A 17,308-nucleotide genomic window follows, 5' to 3' on the forward strand; every position below is an offset into this window, starting at 1 on the left:
TGACTATTAGTCATAACATTTTCAAATGCAAGTATTAGGAGGTATTCTGGCCCTCCCTTTTGAGTTGGGAATGAGGTCTTGCCACAAGTGGAGGCGTTCAAATATCTTGAGGTCTTGTTCGCGAGTGGGGGAAGGCTGGAGTGTAAGATCGGGGCGGGGTCTGCAGTAATGCGATCGCTGTACCGAACCGTTGTGGTGAAGAGAAAGCTGAGCCCGAACGCAAAGCTCTTGATTTGCCCGCCGATCTACGTCCCTACCCTCACCTATGGCCATGAGCTCTGTGTCGTTACCCAAAGAACGAGATTTCCTCCGTAATGTGGCTTTACACTATAATCTTGATCATTAATGAGGGTTGCGACAGTCTACTGTACTTTCTGACAGACTCTTGTCATAATGTGGATCTACTGTGCATGGATTAACTTGTTCTGCCTCCTCATTGGTGGATATGACCAGCTGTCCCAGCAGTTGTAGCCTCTGCATTACTCTCAGAGACACTTGGTCAACTAGAAAACCTCATTCAATGTCTCCTCTGCCACCAGACAAAGAGTCTTTTTAGCTTTTTACTGACATTAGCCAATACCTCATTTGGCAAAGTAGCCTGATTAGCAATACACTTCTCTACTTAGTGTGGCAAGCGACAATAGAAATATAAACAATTCTTTCCCACAAGCAACACTTGAGAGCATCTTGTTTTGTTTTCATTCAAGTGTCCAAAAAGCCAATATCCAGCCGATGAGTCAGCCGAAAATATTTTCCTTTGTTTTTTTGCTTTGTCGAGACACCACGTCAACAAAGCCCCCAGTGTTGAAGTGGCGTAGGAGCTACAATGTTGGTCTGTCTGCTTAATTGCGAGTGGGATGGATGGTACGTCCGTCAGTCAAGAACCCTCTTTGTAACAATTTACAGCCCAGAGGTGTAGATTTACATTTTAGGGAAACGTTAGTATGTGCTAAAATGAGGGTGATTGGACCCGCATTCCTTCGCCTCCCACGACATGTTCTTCTATTGTTTATTACCACTTCCATGCCAAAATAAGACAAAAAAGATTCCGGGTCAGGTTTGTGTGGAATTTCATATGTCTGAATGGTCAACTATGCAGAAAAAATGCTGACAATGATGCACAAAATTAGCAACATAATCCAGTTAGATACAGGAAAAGAGCTGTTTCAAATGATGAAAGATGAAAGAGTTTTTCACAAAGTGTTTCAGGCTTATTTTTTTTCAACATTTCATCAATTTGTGATTTCACTTTTTTTTTATTAAATAGTTAAAGTGTTCTTTGTAAGCTTGCACAGGATTTTACCAAATCTAAGACGATTATGTTTAATATTTGCATATTAAACTTTTTGAACATAGACAGCAATTTACCAGTCCCACCCAGGATGTCACGGGCCTTTTTTGAGATGCCTGATTTCACAGGAGTTTCCCCCAAAAACTGTGCTGGAAATTATAGCGGGGTTTTTTTTGGTGTTGAGATAAAATTGCTAAAGTTAACGTTACAATAAATGGTTGTGATTTAAAAAAAATTATAATCAGGAAATTTGAAAAAATAAAAAAACAATAGACTGAGAAAAGCATCTTACCAAAATGTCGCACAAAATGAGCAAAATAGGCTTTATTCAGACACAGCAAAAACATGTCTGCATTTCTGTCAGGACAGGACTAAAAATGGATGATTGTTCAGACAGCGGACATGCACATTTTAACACTACTCGAGGACAGATTCGATTGGCCAAAATGTGTGGGGAAGTTGCGGGGATTGGACAAAGTTGAGTGATCACGCATACATTTGCAGCTATTGATTGAATTAGCGTGACTTGGCGTGATTGCAACATTGTGGGTCTGCATATTAATGAATACAGTAATATTAATATCAATATTAATGAAGACAGTAAAATCCATTCATCCATTTTCTATACCGCTTCATCCCCATTAGAGTCGCGGGGGCATGCTGGAGCCTATCCCAGCTGACTTTGGGCGACAGGCGGGGTACATCTGGACTGGTCGCCAGCCAATGGCAGGGCACATATAGACAAACAACCATTCACACTCACATTCATACCTATGGACAATTTAAAATCGCCCTCACCTGCATGTTTTTGGGAATGTGGGAGGAAGCCTGGAGAAAACCCACGCGCACACGGGGAGAACATGCAAACTCCATACAGAAATGCCCAGGGGAGAATCGAACCCAGGCCTTCCCGATCTCCAGGCTGTATTGGCCAACAGGCTAACCACTAGACCACCGTGACAGTAAAATCTATAACACAAAATTTATCAACATGTCTTTATTGTTATAACTTTATAAAGGAAGAATATTGCATACAGGTCTTATTAGATGTCATTAGAATGTGCAGGTATTTCTGTATTGGTATGGACATACTAAGGCCTTTGTCACTATTTCAAAGCGTTTGCACTGTGCAGCTGCAAGGAAGGTGGTCCTAGCCTTGGGGGATTTCTGCTAGATTTCACTTTAAGGGTTCCTGTGCATTACATGAAAATGCCCAAGAAATTCTGCCCGCATTTGTGTATTGGGCTGTCAAAAAATTAAATGAAAAGTCATTCTAATAGGCGACCCCTGGCCTAGTTCATATTTCCTGTCAATTATGAAAGTATGAAGTCATGCATAGTTATGAGGCATGGCCAGACCCATTAAAATTCAAAAATGATGTGTGTTTAGAACAGGTTACGCTAAACCACTTAATTCCACGTGGTCATGTAGAACTAATGCTGTTCCCCACTGGATGCTGTTGAGAGGCAGGTGCTTTGTTTATAACTTAAATTGTATCAGTTCATTTAGAATTGACATGATTTAAGCATATCAAGCTTGCTGCGTTCTTGCATATACATACGTGGACTGCATTTTTGTTTGTTTTTTTTTTATTTTTACAAACAGTCGCTTGTTTAAAAGCCAGAAGCTATGCGGCAATTATTCTAAACTGCCGCAACAATGGGCTAATTGTTTTATGGCAATTACACCTTCTTCTCCCGGTAACCGTTCTGTGGACCTCTCAGGCGCTTGTGTAACTCAGGTGTGTGCAATTACATTTCTTAAGGTCAACCTTTCACCGGGATAAATTAGTGAAATTGTATTGTTGACCACTTCAGGGCAAGGCTGCGAATGCAATTATCTTTGTTAATATAATCTGCTCTTCAGCAGCAAAATGTGAGTCAGAATGATCTGATTGAGCCTGCTCTCACATTGATGCAGTGGGATTCCGGACAAAAAAAAACACACTGGGAGTATTTAAAAGGAGCCTAGCGAATTTTTTTTTAAAGATACTTTTAAAGACCCTCGCCATTTTGCCATTAGAATTTTGCTGCTTCAGTCTGTCACGGTCTTTTATTTCTTGCGGAAATTTGTCACATCGCATTCCGACTAAATGCAAAACTGTTTGTGGTGTATGTCACATTCCATTCCATTTCTAGGGCGCTTTCCCCATATTGTACTGAACAGCCAGGACAGTTGCAGTGCATTCAATTTCACTTCTATGGTCATCGTCACACTTTTCTTGCCATCACTGGTATTCGTTTTGTTATTAAAAAAACACAACGAGCCAAAGAAAAGTCAAATTAAACTTACAAAGATTTTGGTTTAACTTAAGTCCAATACACAATCCAACTGTAAGGTAACATACTGAATTTCGAGATTTTTTTATGATTACCTCCTGAATTAGCAGATATGAATCAAAACTTGCAAAATCTCTAAAAGCTGTTTCACAGTACTGACAGAATTTGCTCATATGCAAAAGACATCATACCATAAATGCTCCAATCAAATTCGTCTATAGTCGCTGGTTGTGTGGTTTACAAAGCTGCTGGGGTCTCTCATTATTATTATTCATTTGATTAATTAATAATTAATAAATCATGCTGTTTAATGGTTGAATACAGCCTATTGGTAAGAATAAAAAAACTTGTGTATATATATATATATATATATATATATATATATATATATATATATATATATACACATATATATATATATATATATATATATATACATATATATATATATATATACAGTATATATATTTTACATAGGTTTTGCCAAAATTAAGCAATTTCAATCGTAAATATAGCGAAATGAACTGAAATAAAAATATAAAGCATTCAAAAGACACATACTTTGATGAAATGTAGTATTCCACACCGGTCACTAAGTGTCAGTCATGTTACTATAATGTTCAGTGAGGCACACACACACCAGACTTGAGCGCCGAAACAACAGCTTTTATTGCAAATTTGAATGATCTCACAACAGGCACAATAATAATAACATAATAATAACAATAATCATCATAATTATAACACCAGCTACTGTTGCGGTCATAATCTGAACCCCCAGCATCACTTCCTGTCCACACGTCCGGGACACATTTATAGCAACACACACGAGCATGAGTCTTATTCATGTCTTAAATGGCTTTTATTCTCTGATTATGTCTACTATATTGGATCATATGATTGTAAAGGTGACTATAAGGTGTCATTTAATGTCTAGAGGGCTCTAATGATGTGAAAAAATGTATTTACAAGGTCGTAAACGTGTTTTCTATGCTCTAACTGCGCAAATATTAGATTTGCAAATAAGGAATCATACTATGGGGAAATTCACTTATCACGGTCGGGTCTGGAACCAATTAACCGCGAAAAAAAAAGAGCTATTACTTCATCAGCAATCCCAATCACGGTATGATATTTGATCCTAAATCACATTGTAAATACTGAATCTAAATACGTAAACTTATGATTTGTTTTCTCTCGCCATGTGGCGCCTGCGGTGAGATATTGATCAGAGCGTATGCTGGTCAATCAACTAAATGATTGCCTATAAGCCCTCAGCCTCACCTGCAGGCTTGGCGACACAAGAGCGATCCGTAGGAAACCAAATTATAGAGGGCCCAGATATGAAGTGCCTGACCAGCGACAGTTCCCTGCAGCCTCAGAGAACTGAGCAATGCAAATGTACAATAAACAGCGCCTAAGCTGGTGGAGGTCTTTCAATCACACGGGGGCAATAGTTCAACCCCTGCCATGCATAATCCCAGCCTTGACACCCCCTGGGACTCCAGCTTCCAACCTGCTCAATGCCACAAAGATATTAGATAGCCATATGTAGATTCACTAGGTAAACACACTCTCTTGATAACACAATCTCTTTCCATATTTCAAGCTAAATTCTGCTTTTCTTTTTCGCGAAATGGAGGGCTTAGCTCGGCGCTATCAAAATGCAGCACCCGCTGTTTGCTTTCTTTCACGTCCTTGTTCAGAAGAAATTGGTATCTCCTATTTGTGAATTAGGTTATCTGGCTGTTTGCATTATAGAGTGGGACAAACTGAGAAATGATTGATAGAGAACCTATTTGGGGGGTGGGTGGGGGGTATAGACAATGTACCATACTGAAAAGTACGTATATTTTGTATATGTGATTTAATACAACATTTTCCATTTTAGAGTTTTATTTTTTAGCACATTTACAGTCCCTTCCTGACACACACTGGAGAGGGCCATCAAGAGCCAAATGGGAACTACACATGTGCACATTGTCACTCTATTTATGGGGGAGGGCGATAAGGGGCAGATTGAAGAATATAGGAGATGGGGGGGTGGCACAGAGGGGGTGGTGTGTGCTGTAGACAATGGTCTTCAAGTCTGTGTAACCCCACCACCGCTCTCCTTGCCCCCTCTCCTCGCCATCGGCCCAACGATCCCAGCAGGAGCCACTCCAGCTTGGGAAGAGTCCCTTCCGGGCCAGCGGGTGGGCTCCTCCATCGATGACACGATGGCGGGCCACTTTAGGTTTGCGTCACATGAACGCTGAGAAAAGAAGGGCTGACACAGATCATCCATTCCTCCCATCCATTATGTCCGATGGTGTGAAGTGACAGGCGAAGTGGCGTTTTGGAAAACCAGTGGATCATCTGGCTTTTGATGGCAACAAATGTAGCAGAAATAGCCATGGGAGGTCTTTGACAGTCGGGTTATTGTGGTCTGAGATGAGTTCCTTTTGATTTTCTCACTGATAGGATACTTAAGAGTTGACTTTAAAACCTATACAAGTATGTTGTCGCAGAAACATTTATTATACACCATGACGTTATTAGTGACTTTATTAGAAAGCAATTCTTCTTTTTCCATGTACCATCATTAGGGGTGTAGCGATTTGTTTTAATAACCATTCGATTCGAATCACGATTTGTGGTTGCCGATAGGATGATATTGGTTCATTTAGAATGATACGATCCGAAACGATTCAGTAGCGTTTTAGCCAAAAATTCAACCAGTGTGACTGTGAAATAAATACCTGGATACGGGACAGTCCAGGTGAAGTTTCCTAGATTCCCGTTGTTTTTTGAAAGGGAATCAGATATAAATTAACTGTGGATATAAACAAAACTGTAAACAACAAACACTTCCGGTTGAATTAACAATGAATGAATGAACAGCTTGAATTAAATCAAGTCTGTGATTAATTCTACAGTCATGGAAAAAAATATTAGACCGCCCTTGTTTCTTCAGTTTCTTGTTCATTTTAATGCCTGATACAACTAAAGGTACTTTTTTTGTTTGGGCAAATATAACAATGACAACAAAAGTAGCTCATAAGAGTGAAATGTTTTAGCAGTACAATGCTATAGCTATTCATGTAAGAACTGAAGTGATTTTGGTTATTATCGAGAAAACCATGGAAGTTGGTAGATATCAGCTCTTCAATTAAATGCTTATGAGCTATACTGTATTTGTTATCATCATTATATTTGTCCAAACAAATGCACCTTTAGTTGTACCAGGCATTAAAATGGATCAATAAACTGAAGAAACAAGGGTGGTCTAATCATATTTTCCATGACTGTACGTCTTTACTTGAGACTTGACTCGAGACTTGAGATTAAAGACCTGACTTGACACTTGCAAAACACAGACTTTCTCCCACATCTGGGAAAAACTCACTGTTTCATGCTTTGCAGATGTTTTGGACGCCATTGGTTTGGAGGTGTGTGGGGTGTGGTGTTGGTGGGGGTTTGCTGTTTTTGTGTTGCTGCTTCAGATGCGTGACGAGGTTGGTCGTGATGAACTTCTCCGGTTCTGTGCTACAGTCGAGGACTTGTGCATGGAGTATTTTGCACTCAGTTGCGACGTCTTTTTCGAACTCTGACGTCTCTCCTGCTTCTTTTTTCTGCTACAAAAAGTAGGACTGTTGTGATCACGCGGGCTGTATACGGGCACTGCTGGATAAAAGCACTGGGGTGGAGTCTGGAGTGAATCTCTTGTATTGGACTGCTGATATCGGACATTTTGGATGCATGCTGATATAATCTGATACTCAGTTTTTTACTGATATCAGACTGATATCCGATAATATCAGATCAGGATATACATAGCTTATTTTAACATTTTCATTTCTTCAACACTGCACAAACTGGAAAACTGGCAAATAAAGTATCGTACATGTCAATTTATTAAAAAATGTTGTCTGGGTTTGAATCTCCGTTGTGCATCTCTGTGTGGGGTCCCCGTGGGTTTCCTCCAGGTATTCCGGAGAATGTTAGGTTAATTGGCGACTCTAAATTGTCCATAGGTATGAATGTGAGTGGGAATGGTTGTTTGTCTATATGTGCCCTGCCATTGGCTGGCGACCAGTCCAGGGTGTACCCCGCCTGTCGCCCGAAGTCAGTTGGGATAGGCTCCAACATACCTAATGAGAAGCAGCATGGAAAATGGATGGATAGTGTGAATGAAGTATCAGTAATAGACACAGAGAAGGGGTAGGATTAAATAAAATCTGTTTCTTTTTGCTCCTTTTCAGGCATATTAAAATGTGTAATTGTAACTATGTGATGTTCCTTAATCTAACTTGCATGTCTGAAACAAATGAACCACACCGTACCATATCATACCATTTATTCTTGTAGTATTTGTTTCCTTTTCATTGTGGCCCTAATATTCCTTCATACGACAGTACCAGGAGAAAGATAATTGACAAGGTAATGGAGCAAGTTTGTCCATTTCAGAAACTTGTCGATTGGTAATGTGAAGCCAAAAGTGTGAAGCCGGAGGCTGCATAATGTGCCACTAAACATATGTGAGCCTGTCCAGAAATGTAAGCACTCGTGAGTAAGTGATGATAATGATGGCAGAAGAGGACTCTATTAGCCCTTCCGTTTTTGCATGCTTAATAATCAGATTAATTCAATGACACTAATTTAGAGCAAATGATGGGCCCAATGGTGTTAATTCAACCTGTGTTTCCAGATGCTCATTTCTAAACAGCTAAGTGAACTAGCTAATCACACCCCACCATCTGGGAATTCCCCTCCGAGGCAGCAATAGGAGACGGCGCCGTAATATGTTTTAAGGACGGCGGCTGATGACTGACTGCATCTAAACATATTGGAGCTGACGTTTCATGACTGTCTTTCTGACAAATTGGGGGTAAAAGTGAGTGCCTTGGTTGTTAAATCCCCTCCATTTGAGGTCCTAATGCAAATGTAAGTGTTTTGTATGAAGGTAAATAAGGTCAATGTGGCTATGTTAACAATTAGCATGTCTCACAGGTGTAATTCTGAAAACATTGCTTCAAGATGCTTTTGCTTCACGGAGAATCATTCAACATGATGACTAACTAATTTATCCCCAAATTTTTTTTTACCATGTATAAAAAAAAAAAATCATGCAAATGAAGCAGGTTCTCAATTGGAAGACACAGCGTTTCGGTGACATTAATCAAAGAAAAATATGCAGACAAAGGTGACAGTAATCCCAATACTCATGCATAAGTGGCACAGCTGTGATTCGGCTCACTTCATAGTTGAACATGTGCGGATTGCAGCAAAAATGGAAATTCTATACATCTGTAAAAGCGCTCTCATTAATTTTATTTTAGCTCACGGTGATCAAGTGGCTACTGACTTCTTTTTTCACACTTACATGCTCCTGCCTTCCAATTACACTAACGCAATTACATGTAACTGTTGGTTTTTCCATTAACACATAAAGTTGGCACGGTAGAGCGGATTTGGGAAAAAAAAAGTCTTCGTTTTTCAGTAAAGAAGAACTCAACCCGTTAAAATGATGACGCAGAGATATACATTATAAGGTTGTCCTTTACTTGAGATACTGTAATACTATGTCCACCTGCACATTCAAAATCTAAATAACCTGCTTTTTTTTATTATTATTATTTTTAACCATTGTTTTATCTATATTCTTGCACAAATTGTGTTGAGGCCGGAACTGAGCCATAGACAGAAATGAATTAAGAAATATATGACGTACAGTATCACAGAGTCTCATAGCAAAGCCCAGGTCTCGAAGTTCTGTGATCTTCAGGCAATGTTGTGACATCCCCAACACATGATGCCTGCATTGCATTTATGTCTTTCCATGAGCTGGCCTTTGATCTGTAGTGTCTGAGCTGGGAAATGATGGTTCTAATTTTGTTCTTGGATCGGATACTGAGAACTAACCATACTGTCACGAGCCATGGGTCACGGTAATTAGCGTATTTCATTTGTTTGTGTGTCGAGTCAGAATTCACACAAATACAAATGGTCTATCATATTGCGATGTATTTCTATCATTGTGGTACCATATTAAGGTGCATGACATAATGAATACATTCACAAATTTTAAATAAGTATCTCCCAATAGTGAAATTGAAGTGTGTTCAAATCTGTCCTTGATGCTGGAATTTGGACAGTTTAAAAGTACTTTTAGTAAACTACTGGGAACATGCTGTTTTGTGTGTCCGTGGCTTCAATGGTAATGAACTGTGTTTTCGTCCACGCCACCTGTGGTTCCAAGCAGCGCTATTGTGCACTTTATCCACATTTTACATTTGACAGTAACCCCTAGTTTATGGCGGTTAATTGGTTCCAGATCTGACCGTAATAAATGAATGTTTGCAAAGTAGGATTCCTTATTTATAAATGGAATATTTTTGTATTTAGAGCATAGAACGCCTGTTTACAACCTTCTAAATACGTTTTTTTTTTTTTTTAACATTATTAGAACCCTCTGGACATGAAATAACACCTCTATAGTCACCTTTACACTCGTATTATCCAACACGGTAGACATAATAAGAGAAAATAGGCCATTTAAGATATAAATAAGACTCGTGCTTGTGTGTGTTGCTCTAAATGTGTTCCCTACGGGAGAAGAGTAAGTAGCGAACAGGAAGTGACTTCAGGGGTTCCGAGTTCAGTTTCATCTTGCTGTGGATGCAACAGTAGCCCCTGTATTTTATTGGACATTTTTTTATTAGGTATTATTGTGATTGTTGTGAGATAACCTGCAAAAAAAGCCTGTTGTTGTTGTGATCAAGTCTGCCGTTTGTGACAGTAACATCACTGATACCTAGTGACTCGTGTAGAATACGCCAATGCCTTTGAATGCGTTTTTGGAATGCCTTATACTTGTATTTAGTTCATTTAGCCATTTTTATGCTTGCAAATGTTTTATTTTGGCAAAAATATGTAACAATTTAAATATGCATATGTTTTGACTAATAATAGACCATATTCAACCACAAAACAGCATGATTTATTAATTAATATATTTTTAGAAAAAACGTGATCGAGTGAGGCTGCAAAATTTGAACTGCGAAGTGGCGAGAGATAATGTACGTTCCAGAGGTATTGTTCCGGCCAAAGAACGTTGCAAGTGCCAGCAATTTCACAAAGAAGGTGTGAACTATTGAATTCAACAAAAAACTCATCACAAAGTGCCAAGATGGAGTCCGCATGGCCAGTCCGGCCAGGACGTACAGGAACAACTTATCAACAATCACTTCCATCCTGGCAAAGAAAGAAGAAATCAAGGAAGCTGATTTTTTAAAGGTGTAAATGTGTCTGCGAAACAGGGATCATAAACGGTTGATGATGTTAAGCAGTTGGTGGTGTGGAGCCTCTCTTCTCTCTTACACCCCCCTCCTCCCTCCACAGCTCGCTGTCTTCACAAGAGTCTTCAATAAAGGTAAAAGTGATGTTAAATGTTAATGTATTTATTAGGGCTGTCAAAAATCGTGCGTTAACGGCGGTAACCAATATATTTCATTAATTATGTGCAAATTTTTTTTAGCATAATTAACACACGCATCGTGGCAAGCCACGGCTCTCCATTATGATGACAGACGGCGGCACGGTGTAGCTCTCCACAGAGTCACACAGTATCTGATGCTCTTTTATAACTTGATTCTTACTTGAACACATCAACAGCAGTGCAATCAACACCATATATCTATCTCCTACTCCAAACAAACACGTCTCTCGTCCATTCATTGCAACGACACTTCCTCATTGTCACGAGACAGACCGCAAGATGCGTGTATGAGTGAATAAGCAGAAATGCAATGAAAACCAGTAAGTGGATATTGTTGTCAGTCACTTTTAAACTCTTAATGCGGAAGTACAATTTGCTGCATTTAAGTGTGCTCGAGAATCCCAGAAAATTCACTCAAAACATGTACTTTCAATTTAAATGACGTGGTGTCTTTGAACGACACTCCTCATTGCTCATAATAACACAGTTAAAAGTCTGATTCAAATGTTCTGCTATTTAAGAAACCAGTGTTACGTAAATACATTTTCAGACATGTGTGCCATCTCTTAACTTGATTTAAATTTTCAGTTAATTAGATGCTGTTAATACATACAAATATATAATCCTGCACATGTTGATCTCTTTGCTAGTTTAAAATACATAGGAAAATGATAAGGCAATATGATAAGGTAATATAAGGGAACATGGTGTGACATGGTGATTAATCATGGTTAATTAATTTCAAAACTGTGATTATCCATCCATGCATTTTCTATGCCGCTTATCCTCATTAGGTTCGCGGGGGTATGCTGGAGTCTATCCCATCTGACTTTGGGCGAGAGGTGGGGTACACCCTGGACAGGTCGCCAGCCAATCGCAGGAAAACCGTGATTAATCTGATTAAAAATGTTAATCATTTGACAGCCCTATTATTTATTTCATCCGTCATTTACAATTATTTTGCATTTTTTTCCACATATAAAACTAGAATTATTCTCTATAAAATGTATTTTTTGTTAATATTTTTGGGTGTCTGGAAGGGATTAATTAGATTTACATGATTTCCTATTGGAAAATTGCTTAAATTTTTGTATGTTTCAGTTTCTGTCTGACCTTTTGGAAGACAGAAACTGAAACTGACAGAAACTGAGGTACCACTGTACACTCTGCACTCGTACAATGTAATAGATGCCCTATATCACATACAAAAGGGGTCGCCAACCCGTCGCGATTGACCAGCCGATCTTTCGAACTTGCCAAGTCGATCGTAGTCCTAAATTCCCTAATTATACGTTCATATTTAGTGCAGGCACTGTTCAGGATGGAGTTTTTATGCCAGGCACCTTGCAGGGCATCTGTCTGTGTTGGTATTAAAAGTTCCTGACGCCAAGATAACCTGGACCTTCAAAAGTGACCGTTTAAGCACCTCTTCTCTCAAAAGTGGAGCAAACACGTGAGGCAGATAATAGACTTTTCTCACGTATGGTGCTCATAAATAGGCTCTGGAGACGCACATTATTGTTATAACGTCATTAGAAAGTCAGTTTTGCATAATCTAAGATATTTCAGATTGAGTGCAGCCACTGCAAATGTGTGGTGGGAGACAGCCACAGTCTAACTAATTGTTCTTTACTGTTTATTATGTTGTGTGAATGTGCAATAAAATAAGCAAAATAAGGTTTAGCTCAAATTGAACTGTTGTTTTTCCATAATACTACTAAATTGATGAGGAAAAATGGAAGAAAAACATACTATTACTGTTGATAACCTAGATTTGAACACCATCTCATTAGTTAGTTTGTAAGCAAAGACTGCAGCACTGACTTCCGTGAAACTTTGGGGATAGATGGCACACTAAATTAGTTATGTGAATTAAATGCGCCTTTACAAAGTTATATTATCTCAGAACCCTTCGTGTTGAGGTGTCGACAGTATTTCCACCGTGGTGGAGGTTTGTGTTTTTCTAGTTAAAAATATCTCCTGGTGTCAAACTAAATCATTTTTGCAGCTTTTGTATTAGATCTGGTATACCTAAGATTGTGTCTTGGAAGTGAAAAAGGTGTACTGTAAGGAACACAGCAGAAGCTGACTGAATCCAAATAAACGGGAAGCTTAAATGCAGGTGACGTCTGTCATGCTCACTTCAGCCTGCTCGTATGTGTTTTTTAGTCTGGTTAATGATGAGTGATACGGACATGAGATGATCGTAATTATCTCCCGCCGTCTCTGGCTCTGTACACATGTGCATCTTCATTAGCTCAGCCAGCCTAGACTCGATGTAGGATGGTCATGTACTATTCCTTGGAGTGTGAAATTTCCCAACTGCCTATTTTTGTCCTCTGACGCCTCAGCCTGGGCTCACCTAAGCTCTCCACTGAGTAGTGCAACGCCGCCTAATCCCCCCCCAAACAGAGCTGTCAAGCCAGCCTGCAAACAGAGCTCACCGCTGGCGCTCTCTGCGTGAAGGGAGAGGACCAACATCATAACAAAGGGTGTTTATGGAAAAATAGATGCTGGCGCAGCCGACCAGAAAGGGCTTAGCAGTGATCAGACCCCGCTCCCACCTTTATCCTTCACCGTTCACATTGAAATGCAAATATCAAGGCAGGGTTTCCACCCGTGTGCCACTCACAAATTGAAAAGCAGTTTTTATCTATGCAAATGCAAGCATGGTAATTGAAGTTAATCAATCAATGCTAGCTTTCACTAAAACCTTGAACATGATTGAATAAAGTAATTATCATTCAGGAGAAAATGATGAAGTTGTAGACAGCATGAACCTTATTAAAGAAGGATTTTGAGTCACAATGGCTTAATTTAGCCAGCAGCCCCTTTTGTGTCGCTCTCTACTTTCTTTCACCCCCCCTTGTCTTTGCATCTTTTATCACTCCCCCAATCCATCCCTCTGTTCTTAAATATCTTACTATCTGCATCTTGGGTGATGTAGGGCCAGTCAACTGGTAGGAATATCTCCAAGGCAGTGAAATGTGTCTGCCCACTTGTGGTAAATGGCAGAGAAAGTAATAGCACATTTTCTGCCACTTGGGGATATTGTCATCCTTATCGTTTATTGTTTACCAGTTAACCTCCCTTGGGGCACCTTACAAGGTGTACCTGCACGATCCAATGAGATCTAACCAAAAAACATGTATTATAAACACTCTTGCCATATGTTTACAGGATCCAGAAAACACTTAAGATAGACAGATATTCAAATACATACAACCAACATATGAATGCAATACTTTGCTCCCATCTTTCATGAGCTGAATTCAAAGATGGAAAACTTTTTCATTGTATAGGCCGCTCTCTCAAATATTGTTCAAATATTGTTGGAGGACACCTGGAGGCACAGTCAGGTCCTCAAGAGTCTGGCAGCAGCCCTTGAGAGCAAGAGGAACACCAACTCCTAGCCCTCGGGAGCTGCCAATTCCATCTCTGTGCCAACATTCGTTCGAGAGGGACACACACAGCCTCACCACCCAGCTACCAAACAGAAACTGGACAGCTAGCCATGGCCCGGGATTGGAAGATGCTAGATGATATTGGCAAGCAGCTAATCTTTCTCCCAGAGATTGCAACCACCACCCTCAGGCCCCCTTCACTAAAGGTGGTGTGTGTTTCCCACATCCCCAGTGATAAGTATACTGTAAATCATTTTTAGTCCATTCAACTAGCAAATGTAAGTTCACCTGCTGCCTTAAAATTGCAATTCAACTTGACTTAAATGCTGTCTTTGTTTTGACTAACAAACTCATGTTTGTAAAGTAAAATGCCAGATTGGGATTTGAAGCCAGTTCTCTCATATCATCGTGTGAAGTACTGCCCAATGAGCTAGGGTGGGGGAGGAAAAGGAGGGAAAACCAACAACCAAATGTCTGTTTGAACCCTCAATGAACATATTAGTCCAACTCGATGAGAAAAGTATTGAATTCACAGCGCTTCATATTATACATCCGCAATGAAAAGTAGTCCCCTTTTGTTTTAAATCGTAACTAACCCATTCTAGTTAAGTGAACGCATCATGATCAGCCTGAGGGTAGCACAACACATAAGCTTAAGTTAAACTTCAGAAAACGTGCAAACTTAAGTTTCAAATCCAACACTTGTCAGAGCTCTTTGAGTTAACAAGAAGACTGTTGTGTCCACACGTTTGGTTTTGTTAAACAATTTGGGCACGTGTGAACGCTATCATCCCTCAGCTCACTTGAGCTCAAATGTGAACATCGCACGACATGAGCCAGTGTAAAAACGAGAGCAAAAAGCATGCAGAAGTCATGAATATACTGTGGAGCAGTAGAAGCACTGTCTCTCTGTGGCGTTTGTCCATCAGCGTGTGTGTTGCATGGATGCAACAACATCGTGACTTCTAAGAATATATAATGTAAAAGCAAAACATAAAGTAATGGACATATTCAAACCAGCAGACATTTTTATTTCATCACACAATGCGTCCAGTCCAGTGTTACTTCGTGCATACTGTACGTTTTACTGTGCAGCCTTTGGTTCAATATGTGTGAACATGAAGTGAACTTGACCAAAAATGTTCACCATGTATCTTTTATTCATTTATTTATTCATCTTAAGGTTGTCAAAAATAACACTTGAACGGTGGTAACAAAATTACTTGATTAATTACGTTTTTACTGTTTTTACTGCAAGCCACACCTTACTGTTAGAACGGCGGACGGAGGCAAGCGTAGCATCCCCACAGAGTCACACAGTGCCTGTTTTAAACTTTATTCCTACCTTAACACATCAACAGCAGTGCTCAATTCCAACGTCCTATACTGCATGTATCTCCAACTCGCAAACGCATTCCTCCGTGTATCCTCGGAACAGTGCTTTCTCATTCTCCACCACACTACTGCGAGGTGCATTCATGGACACCCCAAACTGTCAGTGAATAACAACTACTAAATTTCATTCTTCAACAATCTTCTATCTTCCACACAAAAAACAAGATGGCGTAATTTAACTGTGTAGGATAAAGTGTGGTATCTCTTAGTTTTACTATTATTATTATTGTACTGTGTGAAAATGGCAATACTGTTCTAAATATCTGTAACTAGTATATTTTAGCCTGATTTAAAATTCCACTTTAACTGTTAACTCTTTAACTGCTAAAGACGTCTTGACGTCTTGTCAAAAAGTAGCGTTGACTGCCAAAGACAAAAAATCCAGGCAGCTAACACTGTCACAGAGCTTGTCTGGCGGTGGATCTGCCTCTAGTAGTGACCCGATCGCGAAACATAGAGGTGACATGGGTGCTGCAGGTGACGTGGACACGAATGCAGTTGACAATGGCAGCTGAAGCAGCAAGCTAGTGGTGAGCGTTGCTGAACCATGTGGCACGAAACCGGAGCCTGACACCGGAAGAAGCTCAGAGTCGGGTGACTCAGAACCCGACCCTGATTGTTCTGACGAGTGGCTGCAGGGATTCATCCCCACATCCAGCAGACCCCACCCTCACTCTACTTGAATTTGCTTCCCTGCAGAAAAAGCTCGTTTTCTCTGTTTTTGCTGAAACTTACTTACTATGTTCTACTTCTGATTACTAAAGAACGGAAAAAGGTAGAAACAAACTCTTTTTTCTGCTGAAAGATGGGAGTCTAATCTTTCTTTTGGTAGGTTCCATGTTCTATAGCCATAGAACACAATATTCTGTGTGCCTTGAAAGATCAGTCAAAATCATCTAGAATGGCCGGTAGTGGAGGGGGATGAAGGGATGGAGGGAGCTTGAATGAGTGAATCATGATTCATTAACTTCTAAACTGTGATGATAATTATAAATTAGAGTCATTTGCCAGCCCAATTTTTTTTACTTTGTTTTTTTTTTATGGCGTCACCTAAATAAGATGATTCGTACTTTGGGCAATGCCACGCTGTCACAAAGTTTTGCAAAAAATAAACTCCATAAAACAGGTTTTGCAAAATTCCGCTTACACACCGAAACACGACGTTAGTAGTGGAGCTAATTAATACCTTTGTGACAGTGTCAGTCATAACCAAACATCATTTTCTTCTGATACAGCTCATTAGTACTGGATCTCATTAGCTGCGAGGGTGTACCTAATGTTGTGGCCGGTGGGTGTATGTGGAAGTGATTGTACAAGACTGATTTTTCTAGGATCAGAAACCAAGCCTCTTTGACTTAGAGTAAAATGACAGTAGTACATAATTGTTGGGGTGGGAAAAAAGACGTTAGCGTCATCCATTTTTAAATGAAGGTGTCTCCCACCCCCTACTTTTACCCCC

The sequence above is a fragment of the Dunckerocampus dactyliophorus genome, chromosome 9 (assembly GCF_027744805.1).
Source record: "Dunckerocampus dactyliophorus isolate RoL2022-P2 chromosome 9, RoL_Ddac_1.1, whole genome shotgun sequence".
Taxonomy (NCBI): Eukaryota; Metazoa; Chordata; class Actinopteri; order Syngnathiformes; family Syngnathidae; genus Dunckerocampus; species Dunckerocampus dactyliophorus.